General features: G+C 40.0%; 1 pseudogene; it reads left to right on the plus strand.

The window, feature by feature from the left end:
• The first annotated feature begins 8,254 nt into the window (after positions 1-8,254).
• On the plus strand, positions 8,255-8,594 carry LOC118650557 (annotated as a pseudogene).
• The last annotated feature ends 7,788 nt before the right edge of the window (positions 8,595-16,382 follow it).

Here is a 16,382-nt window from a genome sequence, read left to right on the forward strand (position 1 = left end):
GAGCCAAACCGGTCAGGACTGAATACTTTTGTTTTGTTCTCTTCTTTAGGCAAATACACTCAATTTCCTGTAATAAATATACTTGAGAGATTTGTTGTTGTCACAAAGTCACATTTCTGCAGATTCCAAAAGTATTTGTAACTTTAATTTCAGTAAGTCTGTGTTTTTCAGCTTGTAGGTTGCAACCTATGAATGGGTCATGAAACCCATCTAGTGGGTTGTGACCTGCTGAAATAATTCATTTTCTATTGTTACATAAAAATTACCACAACTTAGCAGCTCAAAACAGCACACCTTTGTTATCCCACAGTTTTTATGGGTCAGGAGTCTGAGCACAGCCTGGCGGGGTCCTCTGCATGGGGTCTCACAGGCTGCAGTCCAGGCATGGGCCAGGCCCTAGTCTCATCTGAGGGCCCAACAGGGGAGTCATTCACTTCCAGGCTCACTCAGGTGGTTGGTGAAGGTGACTTCCTTGTGGCTTCATAGCCAAAGGTCCTGCTGTGTGCTGCCGGTTGGCTGAAGGCTGCCCTGGGATCCTAAAAGCCCCCAACAGTCCCTAACCCATGGGCTTCCTCAATATGGTCCTTTACTTTATCAACCTAGTAAGGAGACACTCTCACTCTAGTCAGAAGGAAGGAAGGACCAGATATTCTTGGGTGGGGCTAAAAGAGGCAGAAGGCAGCTGTGGGTTCAACTGGTGGTTACATTGATTATGTGGTTCCCTCTGGTGGGTTTGCAGCTCACTTTCTTTCTTTTTTAAAAATGTTATTGATTTCAGAGAGGGAGAGGGAGAGCGAGATAGAAACATCAATGATGAGAGAGAATCATTGATTGTCTGCCTCCTGCACTCCCCCTACTGGGGACTGAGCTTTCAACCTGGGCATGTGCCCTTGACTGGAATCGAACCTGGGACCCTTCAGTCTGCAGGCCGACACTCTATCACTGAGCCAAACCAGCTAGGGCTCTTCTTTTTAAAATATATTTTTTATTGATTTCAGAGAGGAAGGGAGAGGGAGAGATAGAAACATCAGTAATGAGAAAGAATCATTGATTGGCTGCCTCCAGCATGCCCCCTACTGGGGATGAGCCTGCAACTCAGGCATGTGCCCTTGACAGGAATCAAACCTGGGACTCTGCAGGCCAATGCTCTATCCACTGAGCCAAACAAGCTAGGGCTGCAGCTCCTTATTTTCATAACCAACTCTGGAGACTGCCATGCAAGGCTGGTGCCCAGCCAGGATGGGGCCCCTTCCATATCTTTGTACTTTTATTTTTTTATAATTTTTTAAAATACTCACCCGAGGATATTTTTCCGTTGATTTTAGAGAGAGAGAAGGACAGAGAGGAACATTGATGTGAGAGAAACACATTGATTGGTTGCCTGCTGCACATGCCCAGGGGAGGAGACTGCAACTGAGGTACGTGCCCTTGATCAGAATCAAACCCAGGACCCTGCAGTCTGCAGGCTGATGCTCTATCCACTGAGCAAAACTGGCTAAGACTTTGTACTTTTAAAATATAGATAACTTAAATTGGAAATGCTATGTCAAAGAAAGAAAATGCTTATTTTTTACTTTAATAAATATAGTTATTACTTTCCAAAAAGTTTAATAATTCACAATACCACCACAGGTGCCTACGAGTGAGTTCCCCTTTCTTCAAAGCCTCTTTGCAGTGTAGGTTAGCTTTTAATCTGATGGACAGAAAATGGTAACTAATTTAATTTTACATTCTATAACTATTCAGCAGGTTGAGTGCATTTTCATGTTTATTGGACATTTGAATTTTCTGTGATTTGCTTGAATCTATTATTTTTAGATTTTCATTTAATCTTTGTAACAACCAACATCTATCTCTAGGAGATAGACTCTAATCCAGGCCTTTCTGACATCAAATACCATGCTATTTCCACTACTATTGAGTCTGATCTCTGAATGTGCAGACCTTCTAAGTATAAAGGCAAAGTAACAAATTATAAAGAAAACAATAGATAGCTATCAAAAACATCATTTTCAAAATTTAAAGCAAAAAAAATATTCGCTTCTAAAATGACAGAGGATGTTATCCTCAACACATAAATAATTCAATGCAAAATGATAAGAAATATCATGAAATAATACAAAACTTTAAAAAATCCAATACTCAATGCTGGAGAGGGTATGATGAAACAAGCACTTCCCAGATTGATGAGAAAACTGTAAATTCATATATTTTTATGGCAATTTGGCAATATATTTTATAAGTCTTAAAATCTAATTGAGTTCAGTAATTCCACATCTAGAACTAATCTAAGGAAATAATCAGAAGTAGGGAGTTGGAAATAAGTGTCTAACATTAAGATTTTGGAAAACTAAACTATGGTATAAATTCATTAGAATCTATATACATTAAAGCCTAAGCAACCGAACGACCCAACAACCCCACGACCGGTCGACCAGTCGCTATGATGCACACTGACCACCAGGGATCAGACACTCAATGCAGGAGCTGCCTCCTGATAGTCAGTGTGCTCCCACAGCCAACCTCCCATGGCCAGCCAACCTCCGACAGTCGGCCGGCCAACCTCTCGCGGTCCTTTCCTCCATCCCCTTCTCCAACCCGCCCCTGCCCCTGCCACCGGCCGGCTCTGATTGCCTAGATAGGGACTGGGCAAGATGACCCCAATCGGCCCTGATTGCTGGGGGACCCCCTCCTGAGGGACCCCCTCCATGCATGAATTCATGCACTGGGCCTCTAGTCTGTATATATATAAAAGGCTAATTTAACTCACGCATGCATGATACATATAAAGCTTTCGCTGACGCCAATCTCACACATGTGTTTTCGATCTGTCATTGTCGATTGTGAATTTGGTTGACACTTCTATTACAGAGAAAGGGCGAAATGGATTATTCTGGATTATTCATAGCCCTAAATGCCATCACAAGTGTCCTTATAAGAGAGAGGCAGAGGTAGATTTCACACACACTCACGATATGAAGGGGCAGTGACTGATTTGATGTTGGCCAATAAATGTCAGCAGCCACCAAAAGCTGGAAGAAGCAAGTAACAGATATTTCCCTATAGTCTCTAGAGTGTAGCTCTGCCCATACTTTGATTTTAGTCAAGTGATCCTAATTTTGGACTCTGGCCTCCAGGCTGTGAGAGAATAAATTTTCATTATTTTAAGTAATGGAATTTGTGATAGTTTGTTACAGTGGCCACAGGAAACTAATATAGCTGTGTTTTTATTACTTATTAAAAAATGACCCCAAACTTAGTGTCATACAGCAAGCACTTCATTATGTTGATCGATTCTGCGGGTCAGGAATCTGGACAAGGTACAGCAAGAATGACTTGTCTCCACTCTAGAATGTCTGCATCCTCAATTAGGAAGAGGGCTAATCCCCAACCTGGGCCCACTTGAGTGTCTGGTATAGAAATCATCTATTCTAGAGGTTTCTTTACTCATTTCTTTGGTGCCTAAGTAAAATGAGTCAAAGTTGGGCTTATTTTGGATTGTTAATCACCGTTTCTTTTCACGTGGCTTGGGCTTCTTCACTGTATGGTAGCCTTGAAAAAAGAACAAGAAAGTATTTGCTCCTAAAATGACAGAGAATTGTTATCCTTAACACAAAGAATTCAAGCTTTTACAGTTAATTCCATGCCCACAAATGATTTACATTCCTCCACATCCAAGTTCTCCTCCTGAAGCTTCATCTCTTTAAGGCATTGAGCTTAGGTGTAGGCTCAGGGTCCAGGATCGCACAATGTAGATCAAGTCCAGGTGCATGTTAGGCTCCTTGAGTTAAGTTCCTTGGGTTTGGTTCCACTTAATCTGAAAACTCATGAATTAGAGACAAAGTTTTGGCCATTCCTTCCTCAAATAAACCCAACATACAGTGTTGGGACAAGTGTAGGATAACTGCTATAGATACTCCTATCCGAAAGTGGAGAAAACAGAAACACAGCAGTCATTGGTTTACATTAATTCTGAAATCCATCTCAGCATATATGACCCACTTATTGATTAAGACTTTATTCTGCTCCCAGGGAGACACTATCTGGGACTTTTCCCTCTACCCTGTAGGTCTTTGTTCCAATTCTCTGAGTCACATTCCATTTCCCATAAAAGATAACCAATGTTGGCAATATTTAAAGCCGGATTTCTGCCCAGATGTTTGGGGAGCCAAAGGCCCCATTTCATTTAGTACTGTTTCTGTTCCTTTTAATTCAAGCTGATACAATTCCTTTTTATGTTTCAATTTGTAGAAATCCATTCCATTAGCTAAAACTACCCACAAATCAGACATAAGCCTTCTCCTCCTTAAGCTCCCATGAAGCTTCTGTGCAACAACACCTTTAAGATTTTTAGAAACCCTATTGTTTAATAGAGGTTGTATTGCCCTAAAATCCGTAGAAGGCTGAAAGGTGCAAAATATGCCATCTTAAAATATGCCACTTTGGCATAGGAATTATTTTGAACTGCAAGCAATTGAAAGTCAGCAGATCCAGGGATAGTTCTTTGCCCTCCGCTTTCCTGCCTAATAGGGCACACATTTCCTTTTGCAAAGGCACCTCCCCTCTCCTGTAGCAGGAAGAGGCAAGCAATTCTTATATCACCAAAGATGGAGAATCAACACTAAGATGCGTCTGCATAAACAAACCTTACTATAATAACCTTAATCTCCAACATATATTTTCTAGTCACTTCCCCACAATTTATTATCTCTTTTAGCCCAAACCCTCTTTCCTTTGTTAAAATGGTGGGTAAGACCCTGAGTCTAGTCACTTCGAGTTTCACTTATTTTTTGTGAACCCCCATGCAGGTAAAATATTAATAAAATTTTTTCTCCTGTTAATCTATCTTTTGTTAGTTAGGGAGGGTAGAAGAAACAATTTTCTTCCCTTAAAAAGACTTTATCTGGTTGAAAGATTCTTTCTATACTTTTCTTAGGTCCTAACAAAGGGCTTAAAGCAGCCGTGGGCAAACTACGGCCCCCATTTGAAATGAATAAAACTAAAAAAAAAAAAAGACCGTACCCTTTTATGTAATGATGTTTACTTTGAATTTATATTAGTTCACACAAACACTCCATCCATGCTTTTGTTCCGGGCCCTCCGGTCCTGTTTAAGAACCCATTGTGGCCCTCGAGTCAAAAAGTTTGCCCACCCCTGGCTTAAAGTCATACCGTTGGGCTCATTTTTATTCTGAAAACATATTTTCTTGACAGTGCCCTGGATTTGATCTTTGCTCAGAGGTCTTCTCTTATTTTGAAAATCCTTTACTTAATTGGTTGCTCCTGGTACACACCCCAACCCCGGGGACCGGGCTTGCAACATGGGCATGTGCCTTGACAGGGAATCAAACCAGCAATCTTTAGGTGCACGGGATGACGCTCAACCAACTAAACCTCACTGGTCATGGTTACATTTCCTCTTAATTATACTTAAAAACCAAAGGGTGCATTCTTTAGTTCATCTTTATCCTTTCACATTTTATATAGTCAGGTAGAATAAGTTGGTGGCACCTTAATACCCTGTCCAGATTACTGAATTTATTAAGTAGATTTTCTATTTTCCACATGACCTCAGATGACAGTGTTGCCAAAAGCTCTGCCAATACATAACAAATATCTTCTTTCCTCAGCTTCTGATAACATTTTCCTCATTTTTTTTTTTTTTTTTTTTTTTTTACCATCAGCTTTCCCAATGCCTGTCTGGCTTGTCATCCAGTCCCCAAACAAATACCACATGTTTTAGCCATTTTTAAGGCAGCAACCTCTTTCCAAGTACCAAATTCTGTTCCTACCATTTATTACTGGGTGGCAAACTACCTCAAAGCTCAAGTAACTGTTTTAATGTGTTAATGGATTCTGTGGGCCAGCAATTCAAACAGGGAATAGTAACTTCCTTTTTTTAAAATATATTTTTATTGCCGAACCAGTTTGGCTCAGTGGATAGAACGTCGGCCTGCGGACTCAAGGGTCCCAGGTTTGATTCTGGTCAAGGGCATGTACCTTGGTTGCGGGCACATCCCCACTGAGGGGCCTGCAGGAGGCAGCTGATTGATCTCTCTCATCGATGTTTCTAGCTCTCTATCCCTCACCCTTCTTCTCTGTGAAAAATCAATAAAATATATTAAAAAAATAAAATAATATATTTTTATTATTGATTTCAGAGAGGAAGGGGGGGAGATAGAAATATCAATGATGAGAGAGAATCACTGATTGGCTGCCTCCTGCATGACCCCCACTGGGATTGAGCCTGCAGCCTGGGCATGTGCCCTGACCAGAACCGAACCATGACCTCCTGATTCATAGATCCACACTCAGTCACTGAGCCACACTGGCCAGGCGGTAACTTTCATTTGTCCACAATGTCTGAAGCCTCAGCTAAGAATTCCTGAATGGCTGGGGGCTGGAATCACGTGGAGGCATCTTTATTCATGAATCTGGCACCTTTTCTGAGATGACTCAAAGTCTAGGCTCATCTGGAGCTCTCAATGGGAGTCTCTACACTTGGTCTCTACATGTAGCTTCCTCACAGCTTAAAGGCCACAGGGTAGTCAGACTTCTTACAGGGTGGCTCGAGGTCCCAAGAGCATGGCTTTTAATCACATTGAGTCACTTCCACCATATTAAATTGGGCCAAGCAGCCATGCACTCATCCAGATTCAAGGAGGGAAGACATAGACTCCATTTTTTTATGGGAGGACTGTCAAAAATGTGTGGTCATGCTTTAAAATAGCCATAGGTACACACATGTATTTATATATGTGTGTGCATAGAACACAGACTGAAAGAAAACATACCAAAATACAAATGGTTAAGAAATAATCACTGCAGTGTTATTAGGGGCATTTATTTAACTTATTTTTTTGTTAATCCTCACCAGAGGCTATTTTTCTATTGATTTTTTTTTTTTTTTAGAGAGAGTGAAAGGGAGGAGGAGAGACAGAGAGAGAAACGTCGATGTGAAAAAGACGCATTGATTGGTTGTCTCCCGCATGCGCATCCTGATTGAACCTGCAACAGAGGTAGGTACCCTTGACAAATCAAGCCCAGGACCCCCAGTGGTCGGCAAACTCATTAGTCAACAGAGCCAAATATCAACAGTACAATGATTGAAATTTCTTTTGAGAGCCAAATATTTTAAACTTAAACTATATAGGTAGGTACATTGTTATTAACTTAATTAGGGTACTCCTAAGGCTTAGGAAGAGCCACACTCAAGGGACCAAAGAGCCGCATGTGGCTTGTGAGCCACAGTTTGCCGACCACGGCTTTAGTCCATAGGCCAACTGTCTATCCACTGAGCCAAACCAGCTAGGGCATTAAGGGCATTTTTTTTCCTTTTTCTTACTCTTCTACATTTCTCAAATTTTCTATAATTACACTTATTTGCAATAAACAATTATTTTATGTTTTACTTTTTATTATGACAAATTTTAAGGACATTCAAAAGACAAATGGTCTAACAAAGTCCTTGTACTCATCACCCAGACATAATACTGATAAACTCACTGCCTATCTTGCTTCATTTACATTTCCCCAATATTCTAAATAAAATGCCAAATATCATATACATTTATTTCTAAATATTTTAGAGTGTATCATTAAAAGATATGGGCACTTTTACCATTATCATACCTTAAAAACAGAACCTCTGTGCAGCCAAGGAAACCATAAACAAAATGAAAAGACAATCTACTGAATAGGGAAAAAAATATTTGGAAATCATATATCTGATAAAAAAGTTAATATCCAAAATATATAAAGAACTCAAACAACTCAATAGTAAAAAATCAAACAATCTAATTTAAAAATGGGCAAAAGACGTGAATAGACACTTCTCCAAAGAGGACATATAGATGGCCAACAGACATATGAAAAGGTACTCAATATCACAAATCAATATCACAAATCATCAGGCAAATGCAAATTAAATATATGTATATTTTTTATTGATTTCAGAGAGGAAGGAGTGGGAGAGACAGAAACATCAATGATGAGAGAGAAATATTGGTCAGCTGCCTCCGGCACGCCCGCCACTGGGGATGGAGCCTGCAACCCAAGCATGTACCCTCGACTGGAATCGAACCTGACGCTCTATCCACTGAGTCAAGCCAGCTAGGGCCAAATGCAAATTAAAACTACTATGAGACATTACCTCACACCTGTCAGAATGGCTATTATAAAAAGACAAGAAATAGCCCTTTTGCCTAAGATCTTACCGAGGTAGTAATGGTAGGACCTGCTCTCCGAGTTTCCCTATGCCACCCAAGGACGACGATAAGCAGAAAGATACTGGAAAGTTGGCCAAGAAAGACAAAGATCCAGTGAACAAATCTGGGGGCCAGGCCAAAAAGAAGAAGTGGTCCAAAGACAAAGTTCGGGACAAGCTCAATAAACTGGTCTTGTTTGACAAAGCAACATATGACAAGCTCTGTAAGGAAGTTCCCAGCTACAAGCTTATAACCCCAGCCATTGTCTCTAAAAGATGGAAGATTTGTGGCTCCTTGGCCAGGGCAAGTTTCCAAGCCTAGAGCTCAAGTAATTTACGCCAGAAATACCGAAGGTGGGGATGCCCCAACTGCTGGTGATGATGTATGAACAACAGGTCTCACCAGCTGTGCATTTTGAAAAATAAAATGTTATTTTAAAAAAGATAAGAAATAAAAAATGTTGATTGTATAACTAAACATTGCTGTTTGCACACAAAAGTGTTGATGAGGTTAGGGAACCCTTGTGCATTGTTGGTGGGAATGTAGCTTAGTGCAGCCATTATGGAAAACAGTATGGAGGTCCTACAAAATAAAAATAGAATTACCATATTACTAAGCAATCCCATTTCTGGGTATGTATCCAAAGAAAACAAAAACACTAATTTGAAAAGATACACCCACCCTCATGCTCATTGTAGCATTATTTACAACTAGAGGCCCAGTGCATGAAATTCATGCACTGGTAGGGACCCTAGAGGCTGCAGGCCGCCAGCAGGGTACTCCATCCCTTCCCCCGACCGGCCCTGGCCCTGCCCCCGGTCAAACTCCCAGAAGAACTCTGGTCGAGGAGACAATTTGCATACTATGCTTTTATTATGTAGGATAGCCAAGATATGGAAGCAATCTAAATGTCCATGAATGAAGACATTGGGGGATAGGGGGGGCTAGGGGACTGTCTAGGGCGGGGGGATAAAATGGACACATATGTAATACCCTTTGTAATACTTTAAGCAATAAAAAAAATAAAAAAAAATAAAAAAATAAATGTCCATGAATGGATGAATGGATAAAGAAGATGTGATATATATGGAATATATATAATGAAATATTATTCAGCCATAAAAAGAAGCAAATCTTGGCATTTGTGACAACATGAATGGATGTTTGCCTGAACTGGGGGTGGATGTGGGCAAAATGGGAGAAGGGGATAAAAAGGTACAAATTTCCAATTATAAAATGAGTAAGACTTGGGATTATAATATACAGCATGGTGACTATAACTTATAATACTATATTGCATTTTTGAGTAGCCAAGATAGTAGATCTTAAAGTTCTCATTACCTACAAGAAACAAATTTTTGTAACTACGTATGTGATGAATTTTAACTGGACTTATGGTGTTGATAATTTTGCATTGTATATAAATACTGAATCATTATGTTGTACACCTGTAACTAATATAATGTATGTCAATCATACTGCAATAAAAATAGCAATTATTCCTTAATATCATTAAATATCTAGTTTGTGTTCAAAGTTACAATTGTCTCATAAGTCTTTTAAATGTTTTTATTTTATAGTTTTGTTTGTTTATACTAAAATACAAAGAAGTTTATAAATTATGATTGGTTGATATGTTTCTAATGGTTTTATTAATCTATAGTAGATATTGCCCTTCAATCTCTTTGTTTACTTTTAATCTTACAATTTATTTGTTGAAGAAAACAGGTTTGTTTGTCCCATGGAGTAGTCTACATTCTGGTTTGTTAGTTATATTATCAATATGTATATATTTCCTCTTTCTGAGATTAATGATAGTGTGCTATACAAATACAAAGTTGTTTGAAAACACTTTTGTAACAGCCAGAATTGCAGGTCTCCTAAGTTTAGTCAGAAGCTATATTAATGAGGATCAGAAAGAAAAAGTGGTGGATAAAATAAAAAGCATAAAGAAATCCATGGATAATGGCATAAGGGAGAGAAAAGAAAGAAGGAAGCAAATATGTTGAAAAAATTATAAATTGATAATGAAAACAGTGAGAAGCATAAACAATAAGATGGAAGAAGGAGATGTTAGTTATATTAAATTCATTTATTTGTATATTCTTTTAATGAGTCATTTCCTATTTACTGAGCACCTGCTAAGCACAAGACACTATGTTGTGTATTATAACATTGATAAAACAACGAGGGAAAAGTCAGAATGAAAAAAGGAAATATTTGGAAAAGAAGTATAACAATTCTTTATATAGTTCCCTGGACATTTGTTTGGCTTAGCACGTCCCAGAATTGGAGGCCAGGAAAGAGGGGAGGAGTGGGATGCAGTAGGCTTTCATGAACGGTGGGCCTTTGTCAGAGCTGATATGAGCTGTGACCTCCATGCCTTACAAACCCTCTGGGGCAGAGTCTTTAGTTTCAGGCTTGAAAACTGGCATTTATAGGAAACAAATTTAGGGAATTTTGATAAACTTCTATTGATTTATTTTTAAAATATATTGATATTTTTCTTCCAAATGTCAGTCATTGAGAAAACTACAAACCATCAGAAACAGACATTATTAGAAGTGAAAGCCCCACCATCAATCACTATTAAGTATCTTCTAAAATTTTATTCATATTATTCTTTTTTTCCTACTTGAAAACATTTATAAAGCTCTGAACAACTCTGACAAAAAATACTTTTTTTTCTTTGGAACTTAGCTAATGATAGATAACTTTTTTTTGAAAGAAGTAATTTGCCTAAGGTCACACAACTAGTAAAAGGTGGACGACGATTCAAACCGCAGTCTAACCTTTAGAGCACATACTGTAAGGGCTTTCGAGGGCAGTGCTATAATCTGAATCACATATGTAATTTAAATTTTTTAGTAATTGATGCTAATATATTTCATTTCACCCAACATATCTAAATTATTATTTAAATGTGTAAACAATATGAAAATTATTAATGGGATATTTAATGTTATTTGCTTCATGCTGAGTCTTCAAAATTTGATGTGTATTCTGCACTTTCAGGGCATCTCAGTTTGGAATCACCACATTTTAGGTGCTCAGTGGCCATGTGTGGCTAGTGGCTACTCTATTGGTTGATGCAGGACTAGGGCGTTTGATTTGTTCATTCAACAGGTGCTTAGTGCAAGCCTACCACGTGCCAGCCTCATGCTGGGCGCTGAAGAATCAGTGATAAATGGTGCTTACGTTGTAGTGAAGGAAGTGGAGGAAAAACACTAAGTGAAGTACACACCACATACAAAATAATGTTGAGACTGTGACCATGATTATGAAAAACAAAAAAGAAAGAAAGAAACAGTGGTATGCAGAGAATTACTAGAGGGACTACTTCAGATAGGGCAGCTAGGAAAGGTATTTTTGCAGAGGTGATACTGGCATAGAGACCTGGGTAACAAAAGCAATGACGGCAACAGGCCTTTTACGTTGGAGCTTTTTATACTCCAAGTGCTGCTTTCCATACATGAACTCATTTTCTCTTCACAAAAACCTAATAGGCTGGGTCTGTTATTATCCCCATTTCCCAGATAAGGAGACTCAAGTGGGAGACGGTCAGCAAACTGCCCAGGTTTACACCATAACTGCAAAGGAGCCACGTAAACTGGCCCGAGGGAGAAGAGCTGTCCAGGTGGATGAATTGGGGTGTAAAAGTCTCAGGGTGACAGTGGCGGGCTAAGGAACGGCTCTAACCACCTCCAGGTTCTAATCCCTGGAACCTGTAAATGTTGCCTTTTGGGGCCAAAGGGACTTTGCAGATATGATTAGATTACAGATCTTCAGATGGGAACATTATCCTGGATTATCTGGGTGGGCCCAATGTCATCACAAGTGTCCTTACAAGGGGGAGGAAGAGGAGGATTTGACCTCAGACTATGAAAGCAAGAGGCTGGAGTGATGGGAGGAAGGGCGGGGCGGAGGGATGCAGGTGGCCTCCAGAAGCTGGAAGGCAGGAAGCAGACTCACCCCGAAGTCTCCATAAGTAACACAGCCCTGCCGACCCCTTGATTTCAGACTTCTGACCACCAGAACTACAAGAGAATAAATTTGTATTGTTTTAAACCACTGTGTGGTCACTTGAATGTGGTAAATGCAGGAACTGCATGTGTCCTTTCTCCACACTCTTTCTGGCCTCCAGGTCTTTGCCTAGCGGTTCTTTGGCACCAACTCCCCCTCCTATCCCCTCTCCTTGGACTGTTTACTTCAAACTCTACTATAATTCTCCTGAATCCCCCAGACTTGGTTTTTCCTTCCTCTATATTTTTTGAGCACTTTGTATAAACCAAGATATATCACTTCCGTTCCTATATTGCAATGTACCCTGTTACTTGTCTGAGTCTTGCTTTTGATGATGAACTTCCTGAGGGTAGGAAACCTACATTTTGCCTCTTTCTATCAGCACAGGGCCTGGTAAATAGTAAGCAGTCCATTCAAGTTTATGGAATAAAAACAAACAGAAAAACACAATAAGGAATCACATCATATAAAGTTCCCAAAACAAAGGCAACACGTTCGGTCCCTGGCATTCTCTGGCCACGTTCTGACAGCCACAAAAGAATGGGGCAGTGTCCCAGGAAGACTTCTCATTCCCTTCCCAGTCTGACCTTGCACTGTCCGGCCTGATGGATCCTAAGTCAGACAGCCTCCCCAGGTGCAGTGTGACCCCACACCATTATTTCTGGTTTGCGGAGGTTCCTCAGACCTACCAATGATTAATGAGGTGAAGAAGGTTTTACCAACTTCTAAGAGCACACTGAGTTGTAACTTAGTACACTTGCTGCACTTTCTGTAGGAAAAGTCACAACAATGCAGTCAATGTTCTTTTAAGGCATGCACATTTTTTTCTCAAGAAGTTCAAATAAGAAAAAAAATGTAAAAATCATCTGCAATCCCTCTACTCAGAGTTAATCATTGATAACATTTTAGAACATTTATTGTTAATTTTGAAAATGCTATACTCCCATTGTAAAAAATATAAGCAATTCATAAGAACATAAAGTAAAACATAAAGGAATGATGACTGATTCCACTCCCCAGAGTTATCTACCATTAATATTTGGTTATAGTTTTGACTAGCCTTTAAAAAAAAGACTATAAAACAACTCATAAAAAAATCACAAGATCTCAACAACAGCAATGGAAGCAAATAACACAATTCCACACAAAAAATCCCCCTAAAATTCACCTACTATAATCAACTTCTTTTTAAAAATCCTAGTCATGTTTTTAAAAAACAAAAAAAAAAAATTTTTTTATTGACTTTAGAGAGGAAGGGAAAGGGAGAGAAAGATAAAAACATCAATGATGAGAGAGAATCATTTTGCCTTCTGGATTAGGAATCTAGTAAAGGTATTGAAGGGCTGCACGCTCCACACTGGGATCAAACTGGCAATCTGGGCATGTGCCCTTGACCAGAATTGAACCTGGGACCCTTCAGTAATTTTTTAAAAATATATGTTTTTATTGATTTCAGAGAGAGGATGGGAGAGGGGCGGGGGGGGGGGGCGGGTAGGAACAACAATGATGAGAGAGAATCATTGATAGGCTGCCTCCCACACTGACTGGGAATCAAACTGTGACCTCCTGGTTCATAGGTTGATGCTCAACCACTAAACCACACCAGTTGGGTCCTGCTCACGCTGTTTATGAAAAGCTAAACTAATCATGTAGCGATGTGCTTTGTAACTGCTCATGAGCCCTGTAGGGCTCAGAGATTCAGTATGCAGTGTGTGAGGATCATGGGATGGGTGAGAGCTCACCCAATATTTTGTCAGCATTGTGTGGTTACCCTATCATACCTGCATTTTATAAATGGTGAAAAAAACAAAGGTGAAAACAATCTTAATCCATCTTTATAGTGAGTGGCTGAACTAAGTAAAGAAACCAGAAGTCTTGAGTACCTATTTCTGGTTTCTGCTCCACTTCTCATCTCAAAAGACAGCTATGGGGCACTGTGATAGCTTGGATAAATAAATAGTATGCATGAAGTGATTTTATTTAATCTCCAAGGTTAAACAAAGTTCAAAGTGAAGCCATAGAGTTCACTTGTCAATATGGCCTTCATTGTGACTATTTTCAAGAATATAGACTTTGTGGCCAATTTATTTTCTTTAAACATACTCTATGCATACTTTCCAGAATCAGCTACTGCACTGGTCTTGAAAAAGCAACTTCCTTACTTCTGCAGAAATTGGTTGCATTTGCGAAACAGGTGAAAAGGTTAACATCTAAAATGAATTTTGTATTTGCCTATCGACTTTCATGATAGTGCAGAAGATATGAAATTCACAGACAAAGTGAGAATGTTACAGTTCAGCTCTACCCTTGGATTTTGCTTTTGGGAAATATTTTTACCATCATCTTCTTGGATGTGTGATAGCAGTGGTAGCCCAGCAGTTTCCAGACCTCTGTATTACAACCATGGTGACACGACCTTGAGCCCAAAAGTCTAGCCAGTGGCATGCTTTTCAGTGATTTTGTAAATATCAAATCACCATTTACTTGAAATGCCTCAAGTGGTTTCTATTTTCTATACTGAATCTTTTCAGGTAAAAAAATAAATAGAATGCAATTGTTGCCCTTACGCAACTTACTGTTAGGGGAGACAGACAAAATTTGATTAGGAATATAGTAAAGGTATGGATGGAAAAGGTGCTATGGGGGGAAAGAGTGAGAGCATGGTGTGGTGAAGGGGCATTTCAGTTATCTGTGCCACAGAGCAAACCACCCCCAAACTTAGGGGCTCATTTTTTTCACTTTTGTGGATTGACTGGGCAGTTCTGTTGGTCTCATGTCCTGAAGTCAAATGGTGACTGTGGCTGGAGTTTTCTGGAGGCTCATCTGGGACCCTGGGTTGGTGGGCCTTTCTCCCTCCCCAGGTTTTCTTAGAGCCTCTCCTCTCCATGCAGCCTCTTCATGTGGCACTCCGTGTAGTCTTTCCAGCACGGTGGTTGGGGTTTTGCCATGTAGTCTGGGGCTCCTCCAAGCACACACATGGGTCTTCCTAAGTGTTTGGCCCAGAACCAGCACAGCATCAGTTTTGCTTCAGTTTCCTGGTTGAAATGAGTCACAGGCCCAACCCAGATTCCACATGGATTGGGACTACACAGATGTGGATACTAAGAGGCATGCTCCATTGGGGGCTGTCTTGGAAACTAGCTACCATGGAGGGACACTGCGGAAGTTGCGATATTTCCTGGAAAACACCCAATGACTGATGAGGTAACAGACTTGATTAGAAGATCCAAAGCCTAGCATAGCTATTACTCCATAATTGTTAATGTAAAGAATAATGGAAGAAAAGAACGAAGGAAGGATAACACAGGAAGTACAAGTTGGTGGGCCCGTCTAGCTAGAGGCAAAAGAACATTGTTTAGTGGCAGTACACTGGGCTTCAGGACCTGCATGTCTGGGCTCAAGAAGGCAGAGGCCTGAGAGTCCAGGCTAGGGAATTTAACTTGACCCTTCAGACTATGGAGGCTACTGACCAGTGTTAGGTAATGGAGAGGCACTGATCATATCCACATACAGAAAGAGCTCTCTCTGGCCTAAGTGAAGTGTCGGGGTGGCCTGGGGAAGATGGTGCTAGAGATGAGACCAGTTAGGCTGTTGCAGGGACCTGGTGAGGAAGCAAGAGAGTGTTTGGAAAAGCTGGGGCCAAGGGGAAGCAGAGGACGACACAGATTGAGGGAGTCCTGAAAGAGAGAATGAACAGATCCAATAGTCTGTGATTTGTGACCAAAGGATTTGAATACATATGAGGACATTTACCTTAGCTGCATTTTCCTCCATAAATTTATTATAAAATAACACATTATGTGAATATATATATGTATATATATATGACTTTAAAATAAACACAACATAAGAAATAGTATATTCCTAAACTTTGTGATATAAAACGAATGTGAACTTTGTGCTGCTAATGGAGTAAACTGCCACTACCAGAAGCACTGCCAGGCTCTCACTGAAGGGAACAGGAAGCTGAAAGAAAGAAACAAGTCCTTCCCCCAGCCTTCAGCTTTCAAGCCTCCCTCTAGTGCCTCCTACAAATCCCAACCAGTAGCAAGTTGTCAAATGAGAAATGTACTCGTTTTCAGTCTCAGCTCAGTTCCCACATCGTAAAGGAGAGATCTGAAGGGTGGGATTGAGGCTGATAAATAAGAGCTCA

Source organism: Myotis myotis, unplaced genomic scaffold (assembly GCF_014108235.1).
Source record: "Myotis myotis isolate mMyoMyo1 unplaced genomic scaffold, mMyoMyo1.p scaffold_m19_p_3, whole genome shotgun sequence".
NCBI lineage: Eukaryota > Metazoa > Chordata > Mammalia > Chiroptera > Vespertilionidae > Myotis > Myotis myotis.